Genomic DNA, 10,376 nt, shown 5'->3' with positions numbered 1-10,376 from the left:
ATTACAGTATGAAGCTCTTTCTCACAAACATCGTCAATATACTTGTAACTTGTAACCTGTGCAAAACGGGGTTCAAAGCGTCTCTTTTCTTTAGGATGTTAGAATTGTTGTCATTGAAGTGTTTAACTTCATTTAATATATAACGCAAATTTAATTTATGAACATAAAACTTTAGATCTATAATTGATTTAGTAAGGATAGCCCAATCAGAAGGAATTAAAGAAAAACCTTTAAAAAGAACTGATAAATGATGCTCATTCATTGCAAAGTCACTTAAGTTAAACACTTTGTGAAAATCCATCGTTTCCTCTTCACTTTGCCTTGGCCCTGTTTTTGCCCTTTTAACTGAAGTTCTGTGTCTGTGTGCTTGCTTGTTTATGTCTGTCTGATTACTACAGGAGATGTAGAAGAATAAGCTACACATGTAATACACACTGCTTCTGTGAAATGGAGGGAATCTCTACTCTCCTGTGCTGCACAGGTGAGATAGAATTGGGTGTGCTACCATCTTGTTTGGATTATTGTTGTGGCATGCACTGTGGATGACAAAAGTTCTTTTTCTCTTTGAGTTGACATACCTAGTCAGTATATCTCTTGTTCTTTTTTTGTACTTAGCTATTTCCATATGTGATTCATATACCTGCATTTGTTTTCTCAGCTAACTGAAAATGATTTTTAATCAATTTGAACAGTGACCATAGCTCTCGTCCCTAAATGAAAAATAATGCTGACTTTCCTTACTGATGATCTTTGATCAGTCCATACCTTTATTGTAATATCTTTTAGTATTGCATTTCTACCCCTTTTCAGCCCACTTCTGAATTTTGTCAGTCAGTAGTAACTGCAGTATTATTACAGAATTTCTATATCTTCCTGTAGAAAGTTTTCGTGCTTCTTTGGCAAATACAATCAAGATGTTGGGTGGGTTATGGGAGAAAGGGCTGCAAAGGGCACTCATAGTGGTACAGACAGAAAGGTATATCTAAGCTGTCCAAGAATAAGCATTCTTCTGGCAATATACTAGAGAAAGGGGATATGCACAACTGCAAGCAGCAGAAAGGTATCAGACTCCTGTCACACTACATGAAAGAGCTGAAGTGGATGACTGATAAATGGATATACAGAGTCATAGAAAATAAGATGAGCAGTTTAAATCCAAATCAGGATGCAGTATAGTTGACCTAGTGTTTCCACTAAAACAGACAGTGCAGAATCTGGAGGTGAAGGAAGTGTCCAATTGGACATTCTTAGATTTGGAGAATGTGTACAGGATCTCTACAAAGCTGATTTGGCAGGCATCTGATGGTTCAAAGTCGCAGAAACACTGGTAGAATTAGTGCAGGCTATATAAAAGGACCCAATGACACAAGTACAGACAATGTCTGGATTCAAGAGTGTTTCCTGGTGGGAAAGGGTTGCATTAGGATTAAGATCTGAGAACACTGCTTCATATGAGTCTACATTAGCAAATAGCAAAGGCTGGAGGGAACAGATTAACAAAGCAGCTGGATGCAGACATTATGCCACTACATGCAGACTCTAAATATGAACTACATAAATGATAGGAGGCAGGAATAAAAACCTGAAGGCACATGGGATAAAACTGAGTACATACAGGGGTCACTGCAGCAAATGGAGGAATCAGAAGCAGCTGATAGAAGGGAAGAGAGTGAAACAAGTTAACAGCTTGGTGTATCTGGTAGGTGTGGCTGAGGAGAGGTCTGAATGAGGAGGTCAAAGCTACAATCAGAGGTGCCACAGTGTGCCAGGGGTAGTGAGTGACAGAAGAATGACAAAGAAGCCGAAAGGTAAGATGTTATAAAACAATGATTTGACCAATGCTTCTGTATGACACAGAAAAGTGGGCAGTGAAGGCAGAGCATCAGAGGAAGCTCAAAGTGATGGACATGAAGTGCCTGAAACAGATAGCAGAATGGACACTGTGGTATAAATAAAGAAATGAGGACATCAGAGCAGAAACCAAATTGGCCACAATACAAAAACAACAAACTGCAGTGATTCAGTCACAGGCAGGAAAGCAAATGTTGATTATTTGGTAAATCATACTTGGGAAACACAAGAAAGCAAGAGTAGATAAAGATGTCTAGCCAAGAGATAGATGATTTGGGTGGGAGAAGACCTGCAACAGTCAGGCATGACTGTTGAATGTAGAGTGGCTCTGAGTCAAGAAACGTAAGGACTGTTTACATAAAATCCTGATCCTGTATGGAAATCAAGAAAAGGGGAGCTGATGGTGATGTCAGTTCCTTCTTAATTCTATCAATTATTAACATCTCTGTCATTGTTTTCTTACTATTATAACTCTCCAAGTTATCAACATAAAGATATGTGGTTTAATTCAGAAAAGTGGAATCATTCTGAGTCCCCTCATAAAATGTGTAAGACTAGGTATCCTCTGTGACCCAAGCAAAAAAAAAAAAAAATCTTAAGAGGGTACTAGATATATCCTCTGGCAAACAAGCTTTGGAAAAACGTGTCTTCTCTATAGTCATTGCCATATCCTCCATCTGCCTTATTAAGTCCAGACTCCTTAACTTCTTCTGTAACTTCTGACTAGGTCTACAAAGTCCTTTCTTTTTATATATCTTTCAGTGACAACAGTGTTAAGACCAATGTAAGTGAAAATGAACACATGGTTACATTATATATGCAAGTACATTGACAAAATTCACAACAAATAAGTTCTGCTCCACTTCAGAAGCATAAATATTTAGAAGGCAATATTACCCGAATCAAGTTATTTAGACTTCCAGTTTAACTTCTTTAGATAAAGGCATGAGTAAAACCAGTGCATTTCATGAGAAATATACAGCTAAAAGATATGTTAAAGGTGATATGAATAAACATGACTGAGGTTTACATCCATTGGTATATGTGATACTTACCCTTTCAAGTGAATCATTCAATCCAGGTAACCCAGTCTCCAGAAAGAATGCATCAAAGCAGACAAATGCCTTGATTCTTACTGTCTGTTCTGATGCTGAAGCAAAGACATTGTTCGCAAATACTGCAACAGCTTAGTTTCATATCAAGAATTGACACAAGCTCTGGCCACCTAACCAGTATTCATAAGTGACAGAAATTTTAATCTAGAAAATTCTTTCCGAAGCACCTAATGTTGGGATATCTCAAAACTTAACCCTAAATGCCAGGATACATATGCACATGATGTTTGTCCACAGTGTCATTTTATAGTTCCTGATACAAGATATTTTTGCATATAGCAGCACCTACATTGTATACCTGCCAGAATTGTCCATAGACTAGGCACTGGGGTATATGAACATCTATATGCCATAACAAAGAATAGTCCTAATAATGCACTGAGTAGGCATCCTTCAGTCTGCATGTCTTTTAGAAAGCCTATTTTTGTGTTGGTGAAGTACCAAAAGGGCAAATAGAGGATGCCATTGAGATCCCACGGTACCTGTGGATATTATTGTTACACTTTAGGATGACTATCAGAAGTCCTGTCTTGAATAGTGTTATTAATTTTAAGCTTAAAGCATTATTCTTTAAGTATTAACTTTTTGCATTTAGTGCAATTATGTATATACATTTTACAATGCTGTTACTTACTTTTAGTTATTATGCATCTTAGCATCTCATACATACACTTTTTAATTTTTGTTTTGGTTTGTTGAGTTGAACCATGTGACTTTTGCATGCTCTTATATATAACCTCACTCATAAAATTTAAACCAGTTTGATGAAGTTCCACACACCTTGAAAGAAAACTGCTAACAGGTTTGTATTTGAATTTTTAAGTTGCTCACATAATAAACCACTTCTTAGTTCTTTTGAAGTCGTTTTTGTTGTTTTTCACTATGTTTTAGTTATTTCACTTTTGTTTTTCACTTTGTTTTAGTTATTTCACTTTCTATAACAGCTGTACCCTGGTTTGTTGTCCACTGTTTTTACTTTTTATTACATGACATTGATTTACATTTAGAATAAAATCTAACTGTTCAAAATAAAGACTGTAATCACGTTATATAGCTATTTACAAAATCAAAACATAACAAAACTCGGCTGGTGATATGTTCTGAATTCTTTCTAACCTCCAAGGAATTATTGTAAATATAAACTGACTAGGATGCACAAGCCAGTGCATTTCTTTGTGCCGGTCCCAAGCCTGGATAAATGGGGAGGGGAGGGTCAGGAAGGGCATCCGGCGTAAAACTTCACCAAATCATTTCATGCAGACACCAATAAATATTTCCATACCGGATCGGTCGAGGCCTAGGTTAACGACGACGATCACCAGTACTGTTAGCCAACAGGGTGCTGGCAGAAATTGGGCTACTGTTGGCCGAAGGAGGAGAAGAGGCGGAAGGCATGGCCAAAGGCAGGAAGAGAGGAGAAAGGCTAGGACTGTGGTAGTGAGGGTCGGAACTTTGAATGTTGGCAGTATGACTGGTATAGGGAGAGAGGTAGCTGATATGATGGTATATTGTGTGTGCAAGAGACCAGATGGAAGTGGAGTAAGGCTAGGTGTATCGGAGGTGGGTTCAAATTGTTTTATCATGGTGTGGATGGGAGGAGAAATGGTGTAGGAGTTATTCTGAAGGAACAGCATGCTAAGAGTGTTTTGGAGGTGAAAAGAGTGTCGGATAGAGTGATGTTTATGAAGCTGGAAATTGATGGTGTAATGATGAATGTTGTTAGTGCATATGCTCCATAAGTTGGGTGTGCAATGGATGAGAAAGAAAAATTTTGGAGTGAATTAGATGAAGTGGTGATGACTGTACCCAAGGGTGAGAGAGTGGTGATTGGAGCAGATTTCAATGGGCATGTTGGTGAAGGGAACAGAGGGGATGAGGAAGTGATGGGTAGGTATGGTGTTAAACAAAGGAATGCAGAAGGTCAGATGGTAGTGGATTTTGCGAAAAGGATGGACATGGCTGTGGTGAATATGTATTTTAACAAGAGGGAAGAGCATAGGGTGACATACAAGAGTGGAGGAAGATGCACACAGGTGGATTATATCTTATGTAGGAGGGCCAGTTTGAAGGAGATTGGAGACTATAAAGTGATGACTGGAGAAAGTGTAGTTAGGCAGCATAGGATGGTGGTTTGTAGGATGACGTTGGTGATCAAGAAGAGGAGGAGGACTGTGAGGGCAGCACCAAGGATCAAATGGTGGAAATTGAAAAAGGGTAATTGTGAGGTGGAGTTCAGGGATGAGTTAAGACAGGCACTAGGTGGCAGTGAAGAGTTACCAAATAGCTGGGTAACTACAGCAGAGCTAGTAAGGGAGACTGCTAGAAAGGTGCTTGGTATGACATCTGGACAGAGGAAAGATGACAAGGAGACATGGTGGTGAAATGAGGAAGTACAGGAGAGTATACAGAGAAAGAGGTTGGCAAAGAAGAAGTGGGATTGTCAGAGAGATGAAGAAAGTAGACAGGAGTATAAGGAGATGAGGTGCATGGCAAAGAGAGAGGTGGCGAAGGCTAAGGATAAGGCATATGAAGAGTTGTATGAAAGGTTGGACACTAAGCAGGGAGAAAAGAACCTGTACCGATTGGCTAGACAGAGGGACCGAGCTAGGAAAGATGTGCAGCAGGTAAAGGTGATAAAGGATAATGAGGGAAACGTACTCACAAGTGAGGAGAGTGTGTTGAGGAGATGGAAAGAGTACTTTGAGGGGTTGATGAATGAAGAGAATGAGAGGAAGAGAAGGTTGGATGATGTAGGGATAGTGAATCATGAAGTACAATGGATTAGCAAGGAGGAAGTAAGGATAGCTTTGAAGAGAATGAAGAATGGAAATGCTATTGGCCCAGATGACATACCTGTGGAAGCATGGAGGTGTTTAGGTGAAATGGCAGTGGAGTTTTTAACCAGATTGTTTAATGAAATCTTGGAAAGTTAGAGGATGCCTGAGGAGTGGAGAAAAGTGTTTTGGTACCGATTTTTAAGAATAAGGGCAATGTGCAGAGCTGTAGTAACTACAGAGGGATTAAATTGATCAGTCACAGCATGAAGTTATGGGAAAGAGTAGTGGAAGCTAGTTTAAGAAGGGACGTGATGATTAGTGATCAGCAGTATGGTTTCATGCCGGGAAAGAGCACTATAGATGCGATGTTTGCTCTGAGAGTGTTGATGGAGAAGTACAGAGAATGTCAGGAGTTGAATTGTGTTTTTGTAGACTTAGAGAAAGCATATGACAGGGTGCTTAGAGAGGAGTTGTGGTATTGTATGAGGAGGTCAGGCATGTCAGAGAAGTATGTAAGAGTGGTACAGGATATGTACAAGGGTAGTGTGACAGCGGTGAGGTCTGTGGTGGGAGAGACGGATGCATTTAAGGTGGAGGTGTGGTTACATCAAGGATCAGCTCTGAGCCCTTTCTTATTTGCAATGGTGATGGACAGGTTGACAGACGAGATCAGACAGGAGTCCCTGTGGACTATGATGTTTGCAGATGACATTGTACTCTGTAGTGAGAGTAGGGAACTGGTGGAGGAGACCCTGGAGAGATGGAGATATGCTCTAGAGAGAAGAGGAATGAAGGTCAGCAGGACTAAGACAGAATATATGTTTGTGAATGAGAGGGAGAATAGAGGAATGGTGAGGATGCAGGGAGTAGAGGTGGCTAAGGTGAATGAGTTTAAATACTTGGGATCAATAGTTTAGAGTAATGGTGAGTGTGGAAGACAGGTGAAGAAGAGAGTACAGGCAGGATGGAGTGGGTGGAGAAGAGTGTCAAGAGTGACTTGTGACAGACGAGTACCTGTAAGAGTGAAAGGGAAGGTCTACAAGAGGGTAGTGAGACCAGCTATGTTATATGGGTTGGAGATAGTGGCATTGACAAAAAGGCAGGAGTTTGAGCTGGATGTGGCAGAGTTAAAGATGTTAAGATTTGCACTCGGTATGACAGGGTGGACAGGATTAGGAGTAAGTATATTAGAGGGTCAGCCCAGGTTGGAAGGTTTGGAAACAAAGCTAGAGAGGCAAGATTACATTGGTTTGGACATGTGCTGAGGAGGGATGCTGAGTATATTGGGAAAAAGATGCTAAGGATGAAGCTACCAGGTAACAGGAAAAGAGGAAGGCCTAAGATAAGGTTTATGGATGTGGTGAGAGAGGACATGCAGGTGGTTGGTGTGACACAGCAGGATGCAGAGGACAGGAAGAAATGGAAACAGGTGATCTGCTGTGGCAACCCCTAATGGGAACAGCCAAAAGAAGATGATGATAACTTGAACTCTATATTCAGCATAAGGCCCAATTAAGGAGGTCCTATGTCTGCTTGTTATACCTCTTAACATGTCACTCACAGCACCATGTCACAACGTTTACAGTATTGTTTTCAAGCTTGAGCTGGATATCAATAATAATTTAAAGATCTTTGACTGAGTTACTCTTAGGCATTATATCCTGATTGATGGCATAATTGATGGTTATTGTTATCCAGTCCAAAGTGTGACATGTTACTTTTGTTGTTGTTGTAGACGCTCCACTACAAACAAACTAGCCATAAAGTTCATCTACATTTTTTGTAGAACACCTTCTTCTGCATAGTTATGTATACGAATACAAGTATAAGAAGGATTTCGCTGTCCTATGATTACCTTTACTTATGAACCTGGCAGTGTTCTGTAAGTTTCCATAACAGAACTCTGGCATGCAATTTTCCCAATTAGGAAAGGAAGCATTTAAATCACCAGCTGTAATCATGTAAGTCTTGTCCAAACATTTTCTTAGTTCAGCCACAGAGCTTTGCATCACTTTTGCTCATGTTAGATGGCCGATACCAGGTAACCAGTTCCATTACACAGTTACCAAGCTGTTTATATACCTCCATAATACTGATTGCTTTAATGTCATTTTTGGTACACATTGAAATATCACCACATACTTCTGTGAAGTTAACTATGAAATTCCTAAAAGCCTTGGATGTTAATAGACAAGTTGCTATTGAACCAAATTGCAGTGATAAAAACAATGCAGTTAGTATTTTTAAAGTGTAACTTCAAATTATTCAGTTTTGTAGACAAAATGTCTAGCATTCATTAATAGGCAGTAAATACAAGTTTTCTGGGGCTAGTTGGTGATTTTTCACTCAAAAAATATTTTTCTTAAAAACATCTTCAGTCTTTGTAAGGTACCCGCCAAAGTTCATATTTCCCTTACCAGTAAAATGATAGTTATCCCCTGCAAAAACTAAGGGCTTATACATAAACTTTTCTTAAATGTCTATTACATTTATACCACTATTTAAATGAGAGTTGCAACATGTTTGCTAATTTTAACAAAACACTGCTCATACTTTGACTGAAATACACAGCTGGAAATGCACCTGTAAGCATCACTTTGAAGTGCCTTTATTGAATCCACTAGTTCTCACTGTTGGGACATAGTAGTTTTTCCTACATTGTTGCTGACACAAGAAATTACTAGTAATTCATACAGTTTTCTGCTTTTAAAAATATTTTTAGGATAACGGAACATCCTGCATTTTGCAGCCAAACAGACAAGTTACTGTTACCAACTTAATATTTTAGAAATGTTTTTAATACTATGTAACTGTGTGTCACCAGTAATACTTCCCCATCAGCTACTCAAGGGCAAACTTTTGGCCCCTGTAGAGTTGCCTGAAATTACAGGTAGACTCTGTTCTAGTGAGTTCATGAGAAGGTCATTTTGTGAACTGTTTTCACCCATTGCTCTCTCCATTTTTCTTTGATAAAATACTTCACGTTGTCTCTTAGTTGCCTCCCCCATTTCTAATGACCAATTTCATGGAGCAATTTTGATCTCACTAGTAACCACTGTATATGTCTTTGTGATTAGATAGTTGGTACACTCCTCAGTAGCTGCCTTACTCAGATGGAAGTCATGTCCACTTCTTCTTGTACAATAAGAATACCTACCACCAGGTAAAATAGTCATCTCAGAGATGGGATCAGTGTTTGTGCTAGAAGCAGTGAGAACTGAACCAACAAAAATATTGTTTTGTTCTTAAAAAAAAAAAAAAAAAGAATGTTTTTCCCTGGCATGTTACACTGTCAGTTGGGATATGTTTTTTCACTTGTGGTTTGAATGAAAAATTGTGTCAAAAATTTTAGAAGATTTATCACAGCCAAACCTATCATGAGACTTACTAGACAGAGAAGTTGTTTGCATTTAGTTTACCAGTTGAGGTTTGATGAATTTATTAATTTGGTTTCTTGGTTTATATTACTTATATAACTCAACTTTCTTTATTAACTTCTACAAAATCATTAGTCAACATATTACAAGAAAAAGATTGTGAATAAACACCCCTTACTAGAAGGTCTTTTAAACAATATCAATCTATTCCCATCATTTTAAAGAGAGATGAAGTGAATGTGTCAAATATCACTGCAAATAATTTTAAGCAGAATAGTTCCTATTCAGGTAAACAGCTAGATAAGTCTCCACATATTTTCCTGCCTGTTACACATGTCTTTGTGTTGCTGTGCTAATGTCTGGCCACTGTTTTGCTCATAGACAATCACAGAATGTCCACTGTATATACAAAATGCAGGGACCATCTAAAAATCTCCAAGAATACACTGAAGGTAAAATAAACTTCTGACAGTTTAAAGTAAGCAACATGGTGCGCCTGATTACAGGTTCCTCGGATCGGCTCTGCCATGCTATGCTGCACTTCCTCCTTACATTTCCTGTCAAACTTTGTTCAACTGGGGTTAAAGAGGCAGAGGAATGGGCAGTTTGTTACCAGGGTGTCTTACTTTCTATTCACTTCTGTGATTCTGTGCACAGCAATAGCAACCCATAGTCTAAGGTTTGTCAGCAGGATAGAGAATAGCCTTCTCCATTCTTAAACTGGTCATCACTGCATAGGACTTGCCTTCTTCAGGTTGGCGGTACTCCTTTTGCCAAACACAAAATTCTACACTCTGGCATCCCAGTTTCTGCTATAACTTGAGGGAAGACTTGGACATTTTTGCACAAGACAATTTAGCCTTTCTATTTTATCATAAAATTTCTGTTCTTAGTAACTGTAAATTCTTTACTTTAATTCATTTGCAGCACTGGGGAAATCAAAACCTGCCTGCACTGGCTGACTCCTCTTTGTTTTTTTTTTCCACACGTGCCGCAAACAGGTGTGCCTGACTTTCATTCTGGCAAGAAAGAAGCAGCAGAGTATAGGTGTCTCCATGCCCAAAATGTGACCACTACCACATCAACAGCCAACGATGCACATAGCTAATATTACCAGAAACTTTTCAGAGGCTTCAAGTTCATGTACCTTTGTGATAATGTGTCTGTTATTCTTCTCTGACTATGAAGTCTGCTATGTGCTGTATGCTCACTGAAGGTTTTCTCTGCTCGACTCCGCAGAATAGTGCCTTCACTCA

This window comes from Protopterus annectens, chromosome 9.part0 (genome assembly GCF_019279795.1).
Source record: "Protopterus annectens isolate FY-2018-M chromosome 9.part0, PAN1.0, whole genome shotgun sequence".
Classification (NCBI taxonomy): domain Eukaryota; kingdom Metazoa; phylum Chordata; order Ceratodontiformes; family Protopteridae; genus Protopterus; species Protopterus annectens.
Note: the sequence above shows the minus strand (reverse complement) of the source record.